Genomic DNA, 12,154 nt, shown 5'->3' with positions numbered 1-12,154 from the left:
CTCCAGCCCCCACCATCATCCTCTTTAGTTATAACTCTACCCTTCCGCCTTTGCCTGTCCCCCTTCACTGGTTCAGAACTTGGATGGCCAGAGCGCTCATCAGCAGACTCAGATTGTCCTTTAAGCCACCAGGAAATGAATGGCTACGTTCCTTTGAGGACACTGTCATGCCCGGAGACACACCTCATCCTAAACAGATGGGAAGGCAGCTTGGGTCGCAAGCGCTTCGGTATGTAACTGGACTCACCCAGTGAGGTGCAGGAGACCTACAGCAGGACAGAGTCACAACGGAACAGGACAGCATGGCCAGAGGAAGCAGCAGCAAGCTCAGACAAGGTGGTTAGTTTTGGCTGGGGCACAATAGCATGCAATCACCACCTTGAACAATCTACTGCTGCCATTCCGGAGGTTAGGATCTGGAGACACGACTTTTCAGGGACTCACAGGTGGTAATCCAGCTGCCGTCCAGGCTGTGGTATCCTCACCTAGGTTCTGAGTCCTCTGTTAGTTCGCTGGTATTTGGCAGAATTCATCTCCTTGTGACTGTAGGGTTTGAAACCCTAATCCTTCTGAGGCAGCCTGCTGTTCCCCACGGACGCTTCCCACAGCATGGCGCTGGTTACTTCAAGGTCCTCAGGCTGATGAGTGTTTGCTATGGCTGCTCCGAATCTCTGACCACCTCTGCAGTCTCTTTCCATGGGCTCCCAGCAGAAATAATCTCCGGTTTATGAGATACTCTCCAGCTTCGCTAACTCACCATGAACGGACTAGGTGCTGCTATGGTTTGGCTCTGAAAGTTCCCCCAAAGGCTCCTGTGTTAAGTCTTGTCCCCCAGCCCCAGTCCACCACCAGGACGTAGTGGAACCTTTAGATGTTTGAGTCTAGTAGCTCTAGTTATGTCACCAGGGTACGTCCTTGAAGGGAACAGTGGGAGCCTTGGCCCCTCTCTCTCTCCAGTTGCTTCCCGGCTGCTCGAAGAAAACCCGGCCCCCCCACCTTGCACTCCCACCATCACTGCCACAAAGCAGTGGGGCCAAGCAAGCAAGGACTAGCGTCCCTGAAACCGTGAGCCAAAGCCAAAGCCAACCTTTGCTCCTTTTGAGATGGTGTCCTGGGCACTATGCCACAGTGTCAGAAAGCTGTCTAAAATAGGTAACTTGATTATCTTGGCCAAATCTTTTCACCTTTGCCATGCCATCTGAGATAATCACAGATGTCATATCAACTCTATCAATGTCACAACCTCATGGGAGAGTGTATCCGGGACTTGAACACCAGGGGCAGGGGTTTGAGGGTCCCAAGTAGAATGTTGCCTATTTCAGTGGGAAACTGGGAGGTGAGACATCTGCAGGCAGGTCCCACTCAGGGACAGCCAGATGAGCAGCATCAAAGACATTTGTCAGTAAGTAGCCCCTAGGTGTGAAGTCTAGATGATTTAGCCAGAGTAATAATCAGGTCATGTTCTGGGCACAGCCAGCCAGCCAGGAGCCTTGAACATAAACTGAGACGAGAGTGAGAGAAAGATGTGGCCAGGACAGTTGAATCTCACAAGGCGGGGCTATCATTACTCAGATCACGGCCTGAGGTCAGCCAGCCTCAGATCAAAGAAGCTTTGTCTCTAGATTGCTCTATCTATGCAGAGAACAGCAGGCCGGGAGCTGCTGGCTTCCTGGCAGAGGCTTCATGGCCTCTCCTTTTATATCACGATGAAAAAAGTCCCTGACAGACACAGCACATGACCACCTCTGTGTCTAGCCACTCAGAGGTCTATAGGGGAGGGTCTATACCTGGAGGAGGAAGGATGGCAGGTGTGGTGGCTTGAATAAGATTTTCCCCTAAGTGCATATATTTGAATGCTCAGTCACCAGGGAGTGGAACTCTTTGATAGAATTAGAAGGATCAGGAGGTGTGGCCTTGTCGGAGGAAGTGTGTTACTGGGGGTGGGCTTTCAGGTTTCATGCCAGGCCCAGTCTCTCTCTCTCTCTCTCTCTCTCTCTCTCTCTCTCTCTCTCTCTCTCTCTCTCTCTCTCTCTCTCTCTCTCCTTACAGATCAGGATGCAGCTCTTAGCTACTTCTCTACAACCACACTTGTCATGCCCGCCACCATACTCCCTGCCATGATGATAATGGACTAAACCTCCAAAACTATAAGCCAGCCCCCAATTAAATGCTTTCCTATAGAGAAGTTGACTTGGTCATGGTGTCTCTTCACAGCTATAGAACACTGACTAAGACAAAAGGCAAGTTAGAGCTCCCAGAAGGCTGGAATGCAGAGAGGCCTTGGGTGAGACGTCCCCTGGAATTCATTTGCTGGAAATCTAGTTCCAGAGTTACATGTTTATAAATTTGGAGGAAGAGGCTCTGGGGAACATTAAGATTAGATGAGGTCATGGGGTTGGGACCCCAAGAAGATGTTTAGTAGCACTGTAAGTGAATCAAGCTAGTATGCTCGCTCTGTCTCTCAGTGTGATGTCCTTCACCTTGCTATGATGCAGTGAGAGAGCCTTCACCAGGTGTTGGCCCACTTCTCTTGGACTTCCCAGCCCCCCACATCATGAGCTTAGCACGCCTTTATGATGAATACACTCTCTTGAACATTTTCATAGTATCAGAAAGCAGGCTGAGACAGGTCACGTGACAAGGCAGAGGATGATGATGATGAGGGTACAAAGTCATGCACAGGATCAATACAGCAGCATAGAACATCTTTGCTGGAGCTCAGGATGGCCCTCAGCACCTGGGGCTGCACAAAGGAGCATCATAGCCAGGAGAGAAGGGTGCAGGCCAGCCTGCAGGATCTCAGCCACCGTGACACGGCCCCCTGCTCCTGGGTCTGTAATGTAATTCCTAATTCTATTGGGGCTCAAGACCAGGGCAGAACTGTGGTCCGATTAGTGAAGAGTGAAGCAGGCACAGCCATGGGGCTGAAGGTACAGGAAACCTCTGTTCCAGAAGCAGCCGGGGAGGCAGAGACCACTGAAAGCTCCATAGACCTTGCTCCCAAGCCTCGACCTTCCTCAGAGATGAGTGAGTTGCTTTGTAGAAGCAGGGTATGTACCTCTGGCTGTACAGGAGCTCAGTATGTAGATGAGGCTCTTCTCAAACTGTGGGCGCCATGGGCCCTGACCCCCGACTGTGAGTGGCTGCAGCCTTGCTTGCCTGACCAGGTGTCCTTCCTATTCAGATTCCCTGCCGGTGTCCTTCTCGGCTTAGGATCATCGGAGAGCTTACCGGAGGTTCTTTGTTCCTACATCCTGCTTGTGATGTAAACAACTTAGGTGCATCCTGTATTTGGTGTAAACAACTTAGATGCAAGAATGCAGAACTTTGGGTCTAGAATGTAGATCATTGGTAGCGAACTTCTGCCCTCAGGGGATCCTCCATTTGTGTTGTAAGCCTGTATTTAAGGTTTCTTCCCTCTTGCAATAAACGGCATTCGACATCCAAACGTACGAATGACTCGCTGTCTCTTGTCTCTATTTTTTAATCCGCAGCCCTTCGCTCAGACATGGTGAACGGTTAGTGGTAACGCAGGCGCTACTGCTACAGATGGAGGTTCCTACCGAGATTTGAGTAAGAAGGAACAGCTGACGGACACTCTTGGAAGGCCGGCCGGCATTTTACGGTAAGAGTGGATTGGAATGGGTGCTGCTAGGTCACAGTCGCTCCTCGAGGAACAATTAATTGGACTGTTGAGGCGGCAAGGCACTATCATTAAGAGCAAGACGGCTAAAGATTTTGTTCAAATCCTCCAGAATGCTAGTCCTTGGTTTCTGGTCTCCGGAGGATTTAATATACCAGATTGGGAACAGGTCAAGGTTGACTTACAGAAATATTTGCATAAAGAAGGACCTGATTCCGTATCCTTAGCTACTTTTTCTTTGTGGCGCTTGGTTAAGGATGCATTGCTTAGTGATGATATTGAAGTCCAAGAACATTTAAATGAAGCTAAAACTGTGTTGGAGGAGTCTCAGATAGAGGAGGCTCTCAGAACCCTTCAAACTTCTGATGTTTCTGATTCGGCAGAGTCGTCTTCCGATTCTGCAGAGTCATCTTTAGAGGGTGATGATGTAGAAGTCAGATCAGAAAAGGATGCTAGATGCCTAAGAGGGAAATCACAGATTTCTCGCAAGGATAGACCTCCAACCTATAATCCTGACTTTTGCAACACGGAGGTCCTTCCTTCCGCACCCATGGAGGGATTGACGGGGGGAGTTGCTTACCCGGTTATAGAGACTCAAAATGCTCAAGGGCAGAGACAAAGGGAGCACAATCCTCTAGATTTTAAAAGCATCAAACAGCTCAAGGAAGCTGTGATGTCATATGGGCCCCATGCTCCTTTTACCATCGCTATACTTGAATCTTTTTCTGCCTCAAATTGCACCCCTAGCGATTGGATGCAGCTGTGTCGCGCCGCTCTCTCTGGGGGGGATTATTTAATTTGGAGGAGTGAGTTTCAAGAACATTGTCAAACTACAGCTAATAGAAATGCTGCTGCAGGCTTCCCGGCTCGTAATCTTGAGATGCTCACGGGTTCAGGGCAGTATGCCACTTTACAAGCACAGATTTTGTATGATCCTGCAGTTTATGCACAGATTAGTGTGGCCGCTACCAGAGCGTGGAAAGGGCTACCTAATAAAGCTGCTGGTGAACAACTATCTAAAGTCATTCAAGGGCCGTCAGAACCATTTGCAGAATTTGTAGATCGCCTGCTTCAACTAGCAGGGAGAGTGTTTGGGGATGTTGATCAAGCCATGCCCATAGTAAAGCAACTGGCCTTTGAAAATGCCAATAAATATTGCAAGGAGGCCATTAGGCCTCATAAAAATAAGAGCTTAAATGATTATCTTAAACTATGTAGAGATATAGATGGGCATCACATCATGGGACAGGTAATGGCCTCAGCCATGAGGGGGATTAATTCTGGAGGAAACCGCCCAAAAACCTGTTTTGGATGCGGCCAGCAAGGTCATGTTAAGAAAAATTGTCCTGGAGCCCAAGCAACGGCAAAGACACCGGGACTTTGCCCGCGATGTAAAAAGGGGCATCACTGGAGTAATGAGTGCCGATCTAAGACTGATGCTCAGGGAAATAGGTTACCGCCGTCGGGAAACGGGCAGCGGGGTCCGCTCCGGACCCCCCAAAGCCAGGTGTACGGAGCCCTGGATACACCTGTCCCATCCCCAGTTTCCCACCATCCCATCCAGTTTGTTCCTCGAAGGAACCCCTTTTTGTCCAAGACCTTATCAGAGGCACCCCTGGAAGCGCAGGATTGGACCTCTGCTCCTCCACCAGAACAGTATTAACACCTCAGATGGGTCCCCAGGCTCTCGGTACTGGAGTTATGGGTCCACTACCTGCAGGGTCTTTAGGACTGATTCTGGGCAGGAGTAGCGCTCTTATGCAAGGTATTAGAGTAATTCCAGGAGTGATAGATGAAGACTCTGAAGGGGAAATTAGAATCATGGTTGAGGCTGGTAAAGGGGTGACTATTATTCCCCAGGGTGCTCGCATAGCACAACTGCTTTTGATGCCCCGCTTTCATACTAATAATCCTTTTCTTAAACCACACAGAGGTGAGGGTGGATTTGGCTCTATGGGCCCTCTAGCGTGCTGGGTTTCCACCTTAGAACAAAGACCCATGCTAAATTTAAAAGTTAATGATCACAATTTTCAGGGTCTTTTAGATACTGGCGCTGACACTTCAGTTATTTCTTTAAAACATTGGCCCGAAGCTTGGCCCCTTAAAGATTCTACCTCTCACCTACAAGGTATCGGCACAGCTCAGTCGCCATTACAGAGCAAGCTACTTTTAAATTGGAAGGATGAGGAAGGTCATGCAGGAACTTTTCAACCCTTTGTGCTACCTGACATTCCAGTGAACTTGTGGGGACGGGATGTGTTGGATGGCATGGGAGCGGTGCTTACTACACAGCCTGTACAACAGATGCTGAAGAGTCAGGGCTACTGCCCGGGCAAAGGCTTAGGGAAAATGTTGCAAGGAGACCCGCTCCCTGCGGCAGACAAAAACTGTGTCACTAGGGGTCCTGGCGATACTAGAGGATTAGGATCTTTTCCGTAGGGGTCACTGCACAGCAGCCTTCAATAATACAACCGATAAAAATCACTTGGAAGAGTGATGACCCTGTATGGGTGGAGCAGTGGCCCCTTGCTAAGGAAAAATTGGAGGCTGCGTATGCATTGGTTAAGGAGCAGTTAGATGCTGGACATATCATTCCTTCCACTTCACCTTGGAACTCACCTATATTTGTTATTAAAAAGAAATCAGGAAAATGGAGGCTATTACAGGATCTTAGAGCTGTAAATAAAACCATGCTTCTCATGGGAGCAACACAGCCTGGCCTGCCTGCCCCTGTGGCAATTCCTAAGCATTGGCAGTTAATTGTGGTTGACTTGAGGGATTGTTTCTTCACCATTCCTTTGCATCCCGAGGACAGTCCTCGCTTTGCTTTCAGTGTTCCTTCAGAAAATCTTAAGGAACCTTATCAGAGATATCAGTGGGTGGTATTGCCTCAAGGAATGGCCAATAGTCCTACTATATGTCAAATTTATATGTCTTTGGCCCTAGCTCCAGTTCGAAAAGCTTTTCCAGGTGTTTATATAATTCACTATATGGATGATATATTAATGGCTGCTAAAGATAAAAAACTTGTTTTTGATGCCTTTTCTTATTTACAAGAGGTTCTTAGCTTGGCTAATTTACAGATAGCCCCAGAAAAGGTACAGGTATCTTTTCCCTATCATTATTTAGGTCATGAATTGTTACGCACGGGCATACGCCCACAAAAGATTACTCTGCGTATGGATCAGCTACGCACACTTAATGATTTCCAAACCTTTCTGGGAGATATTCAATGGCTTCGGCCCACTTTAAAAATTCCAACAGGTCAGCTTCGCCCCTTGTATGATGTCTTAAAGGGCGACCCTGACCCTTCATCTCCCCGTAAATTAACAGCTGAAGGACGTGTAGCCCTACAACGTGTGCAAGAGGCCCTGGAACAGGCTCACGTACAGTATATAGATCTTAATTCTCCCTTATTGTATTTGATATTTTGTTTTACTCATTCACCTACTGGAGTGTTTTGGCAAACAGGTCCTATTTTATGGGTACATTCCCCAGCTTCTCCAGCAAAAATCATCACTCCTTATCCACAAGCTGTCGCTCAGATTATATTTAAGGGAATCAAGATCAGTGTTCAAACTTTTGGTAAGGAGCCAGATATTGTGGTGACCCCATACACCCAGTCTCAAGTAGCATGGTTGCAAGCTAATGATAATGATTGGGCCATATTGACATGCTCCATGCAGGGTCAGTTTGATACTCACTACCCCTCCAATGATGTGTGTCAATTTTTTAAATTGCATCCTGTTATATTTCCCAAGATAGTACAAATGACTCCTATTCCTCAGGCCCGTGTGGTATTTACTGATGGCACTTCACGTGGTTTTGCTGTGGTGGTTTCTGGTAATATAGTAAAGAGAATAAAAGTCCAGGGCACTTCTGCCCGGGTGGCAGAGGTACAGGCGCTGTTGCTTGCTTTACAGATGTTTTCTGATGAGAGTGTAAATATTTATACCGATAGTCAATATGTGGCACATGCCATTATGCCTTTGGAAACAACAGCCTACATACCATCCATTTCTTCCATTCATGAATACTTATTGCAAGTGCAAGGACTTATATGGTCTCGCTCTCATAACCTTTATGTGGGCCACATCAGAGCTCATACTCAATTGCCTGGACCTCTAAGTGAAGGTAATCAGAGGGCTGACGCCATTACTCGTATGGCTGTCACATTAGTCTGTTCTGCCTTTGATAAGGCTACTCAGTTGCATCAGCGTTATCATCTTAATGCTGGATCTCTCCGTTATCATACAGGCATAACCCGGGAACAAGCCATCCAGATAGTTAAATCATGCCCTACTTGTGTGGAATTTTTACCTGTTCCTCATTTGGGAGTTAATCCTCGAGGACTTTTACCTAATCATGTGTGGCAGATGGACGTCACACACGTGCCTTCCTTTGGAAAATTACAACATGTCCATGTGTCTATTGATACATATTCTTCTCTAATTTTTGCTTCTGTCCATTCAGGGGAAAAGGTTAAGGATGTAAAGAATCATTGTCTTCATGCTTTTGCTTACATGGGAGTGCCAAAATGCATAAAGACTGATAATGGTCCTGCCTACAGTAGTACGGGATTTTCAAAATTCTGCCAAGATTTTTCTATTGTTAATAAGACTGGTATTCCTTATAATCCTCAAGGGCAGGCTATAGTAGAACACTGCCATCGTACCTTAAAAACTTATATTGCTAAAGTAAAAAGGGGGGAGTTAGGGGCTCATCTCTCCTCTCCACATTCTATTCTTTCCCTTGTTTTATATATTTTAAATTTTTTATCGGTGGATTCTGCTGGAGTATCTGCTGCAGATAAGCACTGGAGGGCTCCTGTTGCAAATCATCCTCTGGTGCGATGGAAAGATCTTTCTACTGGCACTTGGAGGGGACCCGATCCAGTGTTGGTGTGGGCCCGGGGATCTGTTTGTGTCTTTCCGCAGGACAATGAAATTCCTCTGTGGGTTCCTGAACGCTGTGTACGCTCTGTGGCTGCTGCTGAATCCCAACATGGCAGAGACCTATTGGGCCTTCGTAAAAAACTCTCCCCTTCTGATGCCAATGGGGATTGAGAGCCCAATATGGCCAGCCTTGGCAAACATTATTGTAAGCCTAGGAACTGTAGCCATGTGGTTGGATTCTTCAGAAGGTAATGTATGGTAACTTTTTTCAAAAAACATTGAGAATGTATCACACCTTGGAGATCAAGGATAACTCTGAAGGTCAATGAACTTCATTTGCTAACAGTAGCATGCCAGCTAAGCTTTTCGCATTTTGCAACCCCCCTCAAGCTGGTGTAGTACCTACTTTTCAGGAATGGCTCTGTGCAACATTTATTTGCCTCCTGAAATTCATCTAGCCTTTCTGAAGATACCTCAAAATTTGTGAGCCTGAATGTAGCCATTACTGAGGCCATTAGTTCTGCTCCTTGTTTGCTGTTTTTGTTTTCTGTTTTCTTTATGTTTCTCAGTTGTTCTCTTGCAGACCTGCCAGCCTAAGTAGTGCTGGGATCAAGAAAAATGGGCCTTGGTGGTTCGTGTTCCTGGAGCCGTGTCCATGCCAGTGGACCGTGGCAGCTAGACACAGATGATGCTCACACGCTCCAGAAGAGACTCTGACATCGCTGTTGCCACTGCTGCTATTGTTTCTGGGATTGCTATTTCATAATTGGTTACTACAGCTAGCACAATGGAGACCCTGGCAGCAAAAGTAGCTACCACAGTTAGTTAATCTTTCTTCTTATTGGGCATGATAAATTTAATTCCACTTTTATACATTATAATTGGCTTTGTAAGTTGTAAATTATTTAGAACTCAAGTTCCATTTGCTCAGGATACCACCTTACAGGACTCCTATTTGCGGTAAGGCTCGTTTAAATAGGGAATGGTTCAATTGCCTGTAGCCCTCTGGCTATGGGTGGGTTAGGACTTCTGCTGGTCTTTTCTGTGTCGCACAGATTGCAAGCCCAGTGCCACTTTGAGATCTTTGGCGGCAGTCACTCTACAGCTCACATGGTTGAGTCTGTATGATAATGAGTATTCAGAGACGGGTAATGCTTGGGCCGCTGCCTCCAACCTAAGACAGAGCACTTGTGTGGCCTGGGCAAGTGTCTCTATGACGGGTAAGGTGGTCTGCTGGTCCCACGCAACCTAAGTCAGAAGCTCATTTAATAAAAAGGGGGGACCTGTGGGCGCCATGGGCCCTGACCCCCGACTGTGAGTGGCTGCAGCCTTGCTTGCCTGACCAGGTGTCCTTCCTATTCAGATTCCCTGCCGGTGTCCTTCTCGGCTTAGGATCATCGGAGAGCTTACCGGAGGTTCTTTGTTCCTACATCCTGCTTGTGATGTAAACAACTTAGGTGCATCCTGTATTTGGTGTAAACAACTTAGATGCAAGAATGCAGAACTTTGGGTCTAGAATGTAGATCATTGGTAGCGAACTTCTGCCCTCAGGGGATCCTCCATTTGTGTTGTAAGCCTGTATTTAAGGTTTCTTCCCTCTTGCAATAAACGGCATTCGACATCCAAACGTACGAATGACTCGCTGTCTCTTGTCTCTATTTTTTAATCCGCAGCCCTTCGCTCAGACATGGTGAACGGTTAGTGGTAACGCAGGCGCTACTGCTACATCAAACGTGTACACCTGCCTTAACTTCTGGCGTGCTAAAACTGTTGATGTGTGTCAATGTATCTGACTGATTAGATCCTTTTCTTTTCCCCCCGATTTGAACAAGCCTTGCTCCCCTGAACCTCTGGGTTGTTTTTCCACAGAGGCTGCCTGAGAGGAAGTTGTCAGCCTCAAGCCCTTCCCTGAGTTCATTCCTCCTTCAGCTTCGGAGTCTCTGCCCCAGTGAAAGGCTGGTCTCAGAGGGCTCTTAGCCTCAGCATGACTCTGCCCGGGGAGTCTGTCTGTCTATATTCTTGTCTCAGTGCCCTTCTCGTAAGTCGTCTAGGAAGGGGCTCAGTCTGCATCCTGTCTGGAGATCGATGGTGCTAATGGTCTCTGGTCCATTAGGAGGCAGGAGGCAAGTCAGCAATGAATCACTTATCAGCTCAGCCAGGCTGGGTGTGGTGGAAGGAAAAACCTTGTCATAGTCCCACACCAGAGTCCTTGTCTTTCCTCTCCTTAAGGACATACCCCCCACAGAGCCACCTCAAGAAGCCATAGGGTAGCTGTACAGATGAGGGTCCTGTTCCCAGAGACTACAGGTGAATCTGATTTCTTTACACGAGGCACTTTCCGCTAGAGCACTAGAGAGTCGAGACTCAAAAGAGGCACATGGGTGTTTCCACATCTTGTGCTGTGGTGCCTGCAACTGTCTTCTCAGTCCGATTCAAAGATTCTGGCTCTTGGGAGTCTCAGAAAGGATGTCTTATTCTGGAAAATGAGCCCTATGAGCAGCAAAAATCTCTTTTATTCTTGTTTGTGGATCCCACCAGAAGAACTCACGTTCCAGGATCTACTCACTGAGTCATTTCCATAGCGAGCTCCAGTTTACGAGCACAGCTTCACTGAGGGGCACATCATAATACCCAGGCAGCAAGATCTTATCCATTATGTCATTTCTAGGGATGTAGTCAGTGGTAGAATACTTGCCTAGCAAGGCCCTAGATTTGATCTCCGTCACTGGAAAATAAAACTACCAAACAAACAGACAGGTAAAAAGACATTGCTGTGTTATTCAATACCTACATTTTAGCAGTAGTAATTTATGCAAACTTCCATTTCTAATGGTATCAGAAACCAGTATCTCAACTTCGGACAGTGGCTGGAATCTCCCTACCTCAGGGACTGCAACTTTTGGGAGTGATGGGAGATTGAAAGGAAAAGAGCAGTATTCCAGGTATGTCTTAAAACCAGAGGTGGATAAGCTTTGCCTTCCTGCTTGGATGTGTTACCAGGTTAGAATCATGCTCCATCCGCTAGCTGTAATCATGGGGCTTTGATAGCTTGATTATAGTTCCAAGATTACAACCCAGCACGAGACTGCTGTTGAATTAAGCCATGCCCACCATGAAGAGATTGCTCTCCTCTCCCTAAACCAAAGCTGCTATACATCTGCCTAATGTGATTTCTACCTACCCATTGGCTGCTAAAAGGGAACCAACCCTTTTCTTGTTTGCTACTTAGTAGCCTTGTCTCCAATACTAGTGGCCTTCTAACCTCTAGAAACCCAACTCAGCATGAGTGTCAATCACTGAAATTTGTTGTATATAATGTATTTTTCCCCCAAAATGATCCAGATCTTTGAGCAATGTGGAGTAATGACGATCACTACCGACCCACCACTTTCAGTACCAACTAAATGGAACACACACACCTGTGCTTGAGCACACTTGTGTTTGGCCTGCAGGTCTGTGCTTCACTTGTTTGCCTAGTGCCCAAAGAGTCCAGGAGAGGGTGTTGGATCTCTTGGAACTGGAGTTACAGCCAGTTGTGAGCCACCCTCCATGTGGGCATGGGGAATTGATCCTGGGTCCTCTGGAAGAGCAGCCAGTGCTCCTAACCACTGAGCCA

The sequence above is a fragment of the Peromyscus maniculatus genome, chromosome 13 (assembly GCF_049852395.1).
Source record: "Peromyscus maniculatus bairdii isolate BWxNUB_F1_BW_parent chromosome 13, HU_Pman_BW_mat_3.1, whole genome shotgun sequence".
Classification (NCBI taxonomy): Eukaryota; Metazoa; Chordata; class Mammalia; order Rodentia; family Cricetidae; genus Peromyscus; species Peromyscus maniculatus.
Note: the sequence above shows the minus strand (reverse complement) of the source record.